Source organism: Azolla caroliniana, unplaced genomic scaffold (genome assembly GCF_043228905.1).
Source record: "Azolla caroliniana isolate FFs.n. ecotype wild unplaced genomic scaffold, voAzoCaro1.0.p SCAF_11, whole genome shotgun sequence".
In the NCBI taxonomy this organism is placed as follows: Eukaryota; Viridiplantae; Streptophyta; class Polypodiopsida; order Salviniales; family Salviniaceae; genus Azolla; species Azolla caroliniana.
The window spans coordinates 10,596,292-10,605,471 of record NW_028230446.1 but is presented as its reverse complement, the minus strand read 5'-3'; the positions used below and the strand labels follow the sequence as shown (position 1 = coordinate 10,605,471).

The 9,180-nt window shown below is 46.2% G+C and overlaps 1 pseudogene; it reads right to left on the bottom strand.

Annotated features, from left to right (window-relative positions):
* On the bottom strand, positions 1–1,208 carry LOC147857749 (aspartic proteinase nepenthesin-2 pseudogene; annotated as a pseudogene).
* Between the last annotated feature and the right edge of the window lie 7,972 nt (positions 1,209–9,180).

Sequence of the window (9,180 nt, the reverse complement as noted above, 5' to 3'; positions counted from 1 at the left end):
TTATGATGAGGAGCAAGTGTGAGGGAGGAAACCAATCCTAGAGTTATCAAGGTCATAGAGAACTCTAAAATTCTGATGCAACATGTTCCCCACAACCTGAAGGCCCCCTGTTGTCGGGATCATTGCGAGGCAAAACGTCGTCTCGTTACCATCAACGCGGATGAAATAATTATCTTCGGGGAGTGCAAGGTCAACGGCTCCCTGTAGATGTAAGGTGACCAGAGGAATGACATCGGGGCGCGGGCCCGAGTAGCATGCCGGTAAGAAGGGGTGGTCCTTATACTCGACCAAATTTATGGCGGCATCGAACGCTTTCTTTATCTCCGTGAATGCCACGCTCGGCAGGTAAGTGTAGGTGGTTCCCGAGTCGAGTATCATCCCACCGGCACCTTGTGGGTTTATACTGAATGTGTCGGCCGGGATGTCGAGGCGCCGGCCGTCCACGCTGAAGCCATCGACGTTGATGTAGTAGAGGGAGGCGACGACCGATGGGTTCTGGACCATGGGAGTGAAGGCCATGCCCTGGGGCACCGGGTCGGCCGCAGCTCCGAGGAGCATGGTGGATGATGGGGTTGCCGGATCAGGGCCCGTGTGTTGCTGCTTCATCAAGCAGTAGGAGAATCTCTTGCCGCCGATTCTTGGGCCGAGCTGGGAAGGCAGGGAGAGGGGGCCTTGGCCCATCCCAACAAGCCCGGCCGCTCCGCCGTACTCCCCTTGGTTTGAGAATCCGCAGCCGAACGTGAAGCCGGGTGCCGAAGAATCCGAGCTCGCCGTAGCGGCAGCGGCAGCGGCAGTGGCGAATGTCAAGGTGTCGGTGCCGAGCTGGCCTTGCGTGTTGGCTTGGCTTGCGTAGCTGTACGTGTATCGGCACGACTTGGTGCCCTGGGGATCGCATTGCCCCGGCAGATTCTGGCATTCCGCCGTGGAGCACAGGAGCGGAGTGTACGACGAGGAAGTGTTGGGGGCGAAGATGGGCACGCTCTGCTTCACGCACAGCTTGCAGGGCTGGCACTGCATCCACACCAGCTGGCTCCCTGTGTCCATGATCATGGGGAACGTCCGGGGCGGCGTGCCTACTGTGAGATCCATGGTGTACACACCCGGCCCTGCGCTGACGTGGAATGTGGCACCGCCCGACGACGCGAAGCCGGAGCCGCTGCGCCGCGCGATGATGGCGTTGTCGATCTGCCGGTTTAGGGCGGAGAGCCGGGCGGAGTCCAGGCGCGCGAGAGCGGAGAGCCGGGCGGACAGCGGCGCGTCCGCCGCCGATATGTCTGTGCGGGGCCTGAGCTGAGCTGAGAGAAGGGGTGGAGGAGGAGGATTATTAGTAGGGTCATCTGGTGCTACGAGGCGGAGGAGGAGGAGGTTACGGTATGGACGGGATGATGGTGATGGTGATGGTGATGGCTGAGCGGCGGCGGCGGCTATGCCGTAGTTAATAGTAGTAGTAGTGCCGCCATTTAGGAGGAGGAGTAGTGGTGGCGGTAGCAGCGATGAGGAGGAGGACATCAGTAGTAATGTGAAGCTGAGGAGCAGAAGGAGGAGCTGCTTCTTGGCAGTAGTAGTCATCATCACCACCACCACTACCATTGCTTTCTATTGTTGGATTGATGGATTTCTATTGTTAACTGACGACGACGATGCGATGATGATTGCGCTGTGATGAATGAATGATTGGCTGGCTACGCATGAATCAGAGTACATTTTTTTATCACCATCATCATTTCCAATTATGTATGTTCTGCTGATTTTGGCAGAGAGAGAGAGTGAGAGTGAGAGAGAAAGACATAAATTGCTAATTGAAGAAGAAGATCCAGGAACAGCAGCAGGAGCACTAGTAATAATGATAGATGATTCGTAGACCTCCCCTCCCCATCACACCATCCACCACCACGTATATATATACATCATACACACACACACACACACACAATATGTACATACATACATACATATAGAGCGCAGCTGCTAGTCACGTACGTACATATGTATCTACTATGCCCCACACAAATACGTATATAGATATGTACATACGACTTAGTATGTATTGTTTGTTTATACGTATTTTGCTGTCTTTTGATGTAGGAGTACTATTAGTATTTTGGCTGTACATCAATATCAATAATGTCCCAAATTTTATTAACGCGCGTGAATTAAATATAGCCGTTAGTGCGAAGAGAGAGAGAGAGAGACAGAGATAAAGCGCAAATATAAATCGCGGTTTCTATTTATTAGTATATAGCATTGGCGCCCTTTCCGGGAGGGGGACATACATACATCTCCTCCTCCCGCTACTGCTAATAAAGACAGGAAAAAACTCAGTGACTCTGTCTCTCTGTCCCTTGTTCTCTGGTTCTCTTCCTTCTCGATCCATCCAAATCAGTTTGTTCGTTCTTCTTCAACAATAGCATTACCAATCCTTAAACACAAATTTGCCCTTCCCAACCTACGTTATGTCTCCCATCCTCACAACCAGCCAAACCCTAAATCCTAATCTCACAAAAGCGCCGCGCGTTCACAGTTCCTGACAAACCATGTTGCCACACCCATAAGTTTGACGACGGCCTATGTTTTCATACAAGAGCTACACGTGACATAAGACTAATGAATTTGCGTTCACAAACATTTGAAAAGTCATGGGTGTAAACATACATTGTGAGAGACTAGACAAAACCATGTTGCCACACCCACAAGTTTGACAACAGCCTATGTGTTCATACAAGAGGTACACTTTACATAAGACTAATGGATTTGCGTCCACAAACGTTTGAGAAGCCATGGATGTAAACATACATTGTCACAAACTTGACAAACCATGTTGCCACACCCACAACTTTGATGACAGCCTATGTGTTCACCCTTCCTAGGATTTCTATCATAGTCTAATGTACTAGACATCACACCCTAAATCCTAATCTCACAAAAGCGCCGCGCGTTCACAGTTCCTGACAAACCATGTTGCCACACCCATAAGTTTGACGACGGCCTATGTTTTCATACAAGAGCTACACGTGACATAAGACTAATGAATTTGCGTTCACAAACATTTGAAAAGTCATGGGTGTAAACATACATTGTGAGAGACTAGACAAAACCATGTTGCCACACCCACAAGTTTGACAACAGCCTATGTGTTCATACAAGAGGTACACTTTACATAAGACTAATGGATTTGCGTCCACAAACGTTTGAGAAGCCATGGATGTAAACATACATTGTCACAAACTTGACAAACCATGTTGCCACACCCACAACTTTGATGACAGCCTATGTGTTCACCCTTCCTAGGATTTCTATCATAGTCTAATGTACTAGACATCACACCCTTGCTTAATATCCTTTCCCTATTCAACATCTAACGTTTCTCTAATGATGTGATACCTCACATGGGGAAAGTCCACATGAAATGGTAATGTGTAAGATTCACAAAGGGAGGGAAAGGTGAGGTGACTTATACTCGATTTTTCAAGATTTGGAAAGGTAAAAAATGACCAACTTCATGTAGATGAGTTCCTAAAAGAGGAGAAAAAGTGGAATCTATTTTGGGAAAAGGCAAAACACCTAGCTCAACTATAAAAAGAGAGATGGGATCAAATTTGAGTCTTCTTGACAAGTAGATAAAGAAATATGTATAAAAATGTGAGATGGGATTTCATAGGAACAAAGGTGGGAACTTGTAGTTTAGAAGGCCTTAAAGATGGGGCTATTGTACTTGAAGTATACATAGGCTATATCTAATAAAATAAATCAAGGGGAGGCTTGATGTCAACCTCTTCATTCACAAGTTACAATAGACACCATGGCCTCAGACAATGGCGTTGCACAATGTGAGGCGGCTCAACTTGTATTGCAACCCCTCTACATGATAGATGACAACTCTCTACATGATGTTTTGCCTCCTTCATGCCGAGCCTTTGTGAGTGATAAGTGGCACGCTTGGCCTGCATGAAAAAAAGTGTCTCCACAATATGTTCCAAGGGAAAACGATTGTTTTCTCTCTTCGAGACACTTGCTATTACATGCATAACCATAAAAGATCATGATATATGTAAAAACTCTGTCGACTCACCGTCAACAGATACAACAGGTCGAATGTTCTCACCGACCATTCTATCAACATGATCGTGGTTGGAGAATTGATGTTTGGCGACAATAGAATATACTTAGAACCGTAACACAACTCTTATTTATTGTAAATTAGAATAAGAACTGGATTGACTATTTCATGTAATAGATGTATATTATAAACTGAATCGGGATACACTACAATACCGAAATACGTAGAGTAGTTGACTCAACAAAATTACTAACTACCAAAACTTATACTAACCAAAGTAGATTATGTGAATACAATGCTCTCGGTCATATTTTATAGGTATCCTGAGAGTCTTTTCCAAGATTGTACAGTTGCCTATTCGGCAAGATCCTACGGTTAAGTAACTCGACTATTTCTATTTCTATTTCTATTTAATAAAACTATATATTCGACGGTGTCGTGAAGATTTCTGGCCACAGTGAGAAAACCGGATGGATCAGGCTAAATTGGTGGAGTGCATCGTGTGCACATGTACATGCGAAATTGTATATAAAATAAAACTGAGTTATTGAGGAATGAGTGTGAAAGGGAGGGTGTTTAATTCGCCCCTCTGAAAATCATGGCAATATATCTCCTTTGAAAAAGAGGAATATCTGTCCCACATTGTAACGTCCTTCCCTCCTTGGACTATAAAAGGAGGGAGGGGTCTCTTGTAAAACGCTTCCCCGTTTTGTTCTCCCACATACTTGTATTCTCTCCGTTAGGGTTGGGGTTCCGTTTTGGCTTTCTAGGATTTAAGGTTCGTGTTTTCCCCTGTTAGGGTTTGAAGTCTTCTTGTCTATTTAGGGTCTAGTTTGGCTCAAGTTTCAGGCGCTATAGAGGTTCCGGTTTATATACATCTCCTGCGCAAAGACCCCACTCGGCACGATGAGCCTGAGAGCTCCCCGATTGGCGGCTTGGCTGCAGATAGATGTTGTATCTATTATGTTTGGACTGGCTCGAAGCCAACATTGCAACTCATTGTCTTGTACATTCATTTATATGAAATTGTGCATATACTATGTCTTTGTTGGTTTCGTGTGTATTTCTCCCTCCTCGGGTCTCTGTACATAAGAAGCGTGTGTCGAGTAAGAGCGCTTAGCGTGTGTTCTCTCTCTCTCTCGTTCGGTTGCCTCTATTGTGTATCCGGGAAACACCCCGGTCGGTGTCTCAGCCGACGTAACTAGTATCGGCGAAGCTCGATCTTTCCTCCCCGTCTCTCTCTGGTCCAAGACCCCGTTTTGACATGTACCCACGGAAAACCACGACAACTGACTGTTCCCACTTGTCCAACTTTGACTCATGGTATCCAACCGGCTACAGAAACACCCCGGTCGGTGTCTCAGCCGACGTAACTAGTATCGGCGAAGCTCGATCTTTCCTCCCTGTCTCTCTCTGGTCCAAGACCCCGTTTTGACATGTACCCACGGAAAACCACGACAACTGACTGTTCCCACTTGTCCAACTTTGACTCATGGTATCCAACCGGCTACACATGGCATGCCCGTGGGACAGTGCCTTGCATGGTGGACCCACACCCTTCAATCTTCGCCCACCTTGTTCTCGGCGTCGGATTCCTGGGTGTCGTTGTTCGGGTCGTCGTCGAGAAGTTCTTTTCATCATCTGTTAGAATATCTAACAGCGTGGGCTCATCCTCTTCTGCTCGTTCCTCCTCGTGACAGTCCTCCTCCTGTTCTGGTCGTGGCCTTGAGTCAACTGCTTCTTTGTCGGTGCCTTGGTCCTTGTTTTGGGTGACCGGTACGGTATGATCTGATTCTTCATCGGTGTCATCCTTTTCTCCTGTATGTTGGCGTCATTCCTTCTCATATGCATCAAGTTCAACTGTTGTGGCTATCTGTTGACCGTTGAATTCCTCCAACAGTTGAGTGATGCCTTCCCGATGCCTGGCCGCTAGCTCGTATATGTCATTTGCTAGCTCCTGTTGCATTGTGGTGATGGTTGCTTCGTCCATCTTGAAGAAACCATGGGCCTTGTGTTTTTCGGTTTGCATGGTCGTCTCTTAATACTTGTAATTCGGCAACTTGCCTCGACCATGTTTTCCGACCTTCATTTACGGAGTCAGTGATCATTTTCTTCATCTTCTCATTATGTCATTTCAAGATGGTTCTTACCTTCTCTTTTCCCATCGTATTCTGGTACTTCAAGGCAACTATTTATTTCTTTTTAAATAAAAGACCTGATTTTGTGTCGACTCATTGATTCCATTGATTTTTGCTTCGGCCACCAGTAGTGCGAGCCACTTTTCCTCGTATTTGTCAGCCAATTCCTTATTTTTCTCCTTCAATTCCTCATATTTTTCGTGTATTTCGACCTTGTCTAGCACAAGTTGAACACTGTGGTCGGAATAATGTTCCTCTTGCATTTTGATGTAGAGCTCTAACTCCTCGACCTTCTTTGCTTCTTCCTGCTTTGCTACCAACAGTTCGTGCAGTTGGCGCTTCAGGTATTGTATTATGTTGTTTTTGGTCTCTAGCATTTTTTCAATTCCTTCTTTGCAAACTACGCTCGATCCTGAATTTTTTTTAAATTCCCTTCTGCTTCTTCTGCCCTTTGAACATCGTTGTCGATTTCCTTTTCCTTAGCTTTTAGCTGCTCCCATAATTCTCTATTTGGTACATGTGGAATTCCAGCAAACTCACCTTTCAGGAGATGTTCATTTGCTTCTTTTGGTTGAAGTCGTGTCAAGAGCTCTTCATTTTCCTTCTTAGTGTGCGACCACTGTGCGTGCAAGAGTTTAGCCGCTTTTTTGACACTTTTAGAGGTTTCGACCATATCCTTTTGTTGCCCTAGTGCTTGTGGCCAATGCTTGGTGCACTTCCACTAAAGCAATAATCAGAGAAGGCATTTGAATTGGGCTATGAGGAACCTTGCCCTCTGTTTGGGCATACAATACTACCTGCCACTAACAAATGCTACTTCCAACAAAAATTTTGCTACCTTGTGGAAGAACACATCTTCCCCTCCATTTGTCAGATATGACTTTGCCGAAGGCGAGTACTCTCCAAAATAAAATTGTAGAGCATCGTCGTCCAATGTATCCATGATATTGTATCCTTCATGTTTTAGTTTCATAAATTGACGCACATGCTTGGTCTTCATCTTCTTGGTGTTTATGTCTTTGATGATTTCTACTGCCTAAGGATGTGGTTGCGCTTCTGCTATTTGCAGATATCCTTCAAACCCCTTGGTTTGCAACCATCGACGCAATTGTTGAGATACCTTGATTGGCATGTTGTCCCGATCTTCTGTGACGTTGCTATTGTCTGTGCTTGAATCAGCAAGTCGAAGTTGAGGGCATGTCCATATATAGGTAGAAAAGGACCATGCAAAGAAGTCATCATTTCAAGATTTGAGGAGATATTCTATTTTTAACTTTTTCTATTTTCTTTTTCTCTCTTTTTTTTTTCATAATATTTACAGTTATAATTTTCCTGACTCTTACAGGTTAATCAATTGACTATTGAAAAGGATTGGCCAGGTTCGGCCCTTGTTATGGCTTGAGTCGAAAGCCATTGACCCATTTTGGTAAAGCTTCACCTGCTAATGTACCGATTTGGTACGTATTGTTGTAGGCATTAACGATCCAAAACGGTATGGTTCATCTGAATCTTAACTTTTCGGGCATAGACCCCATTTTTGTCTGAAACACCAAAATTGGCTTAACGATGTCGAACAACTATTCTTTGCTTTTCCAGTGTCGATCGACAAATGCCTTCATTTTTTGTTGTTTTTGCTCCAAGTGCCACATCGCTTGGAGTCGACTCTCCTCTAGATTCAACAACTACTATTGTTACCGGCCGGCATAGGAGTCTAGAGTGTGAAACGATGGAGTTATTTAATTATTAAGGAATGGTTGTAAGTAAGCTATTAGTGTGGACGGGCGGACCGGAATCGGTATGCCGTTCCGGATCTGGACCGATCCCGAATAGGTGCGGATGGCACCGTTTTGTACTACAAACCGGAAACCTATTTAAAGGCCCGGATACAATGTAATGTTCAGCGGATAATTAATGAAGCTTAGTGTTTTTATCTCTTTGTGTTAATTGCCGTTCTACATTCATTGTTATATCTTACGCGTGTGATTATTAAGGACGATCTTGCTAAGTAACCTAATTAAGTCGGATTAATCGTTGAGCCTAATCCTCTTGCCGTAACACCCCTTTGGTGAAGTGTCTTCCGTAGACACCCAGTGTTAGGCCATTGTCCGGCCCTAAGAGTTAACACAGTTTTTGGCGACCACGATTCCTGTTTTTGCAGCGAACGACGGCATGAATGGATGACTAGATCAACGCACGATCTGGTTACAGATCAAACTCGACGCCTTGCCGAAAGGCAAAGGAGACGTGAGGCTTTCCAGCAAGCGGCGCAGGAAATTAGAGCGGATCACTCGTTTTCCAACGTAATCCGGAGAGTAGCGGAGGAGTCCCTCTGGTTACAGCAAACATCGCACCCGGACGACGGCAGCAGCCTAAGCAGCCTCCAGGAAACCGAATCCCTTCTCCAGGCGTTGGCAAGCGGAGAAGGTGAAGCAGAAGCCTTTCCAGCATATGAATCGGATTCCGAAGGGGGATACAACGTGCACACGAACTACCGTAGCAGCAATGAAACCCCGGGCGGACCGGAGGACGAAGGATCGAACACCTTACCGACACCGGAAGTGCTAAGGCTGGAACCTCCGGAACCAGAAGCAGAGGAAGAGCGACCTCCGACATCGGAAGTCGAGGAGGAGAGGCCTCCGTCACCAAAAGAAGAGGAACGACCACCGACGCCGGAGACAAATCAGGAACGACCACCGACGCCGGAGAAAAACCAGGAACGACCACCAACACCACCAGCCCGCGCACCGATACCGGACGACGACATGTCGTTCTAGTACTCCAAGTATAGAGATGATCCGGACGCAGAAGCTCATGTTCACGCCTTTGAAAAGACATGGGAAGCAAACCATGTGTCCCAGCGATTGACCCCGGAAGAAGAGGAACGCTCTAAGATAGCGGAATTTGGCGTCACATTGGAGGGACCGGCAGCAAGATGGCACCGGACACAGGACCCGTCTACCATCACCACCTTCGCAGATTTTAAAG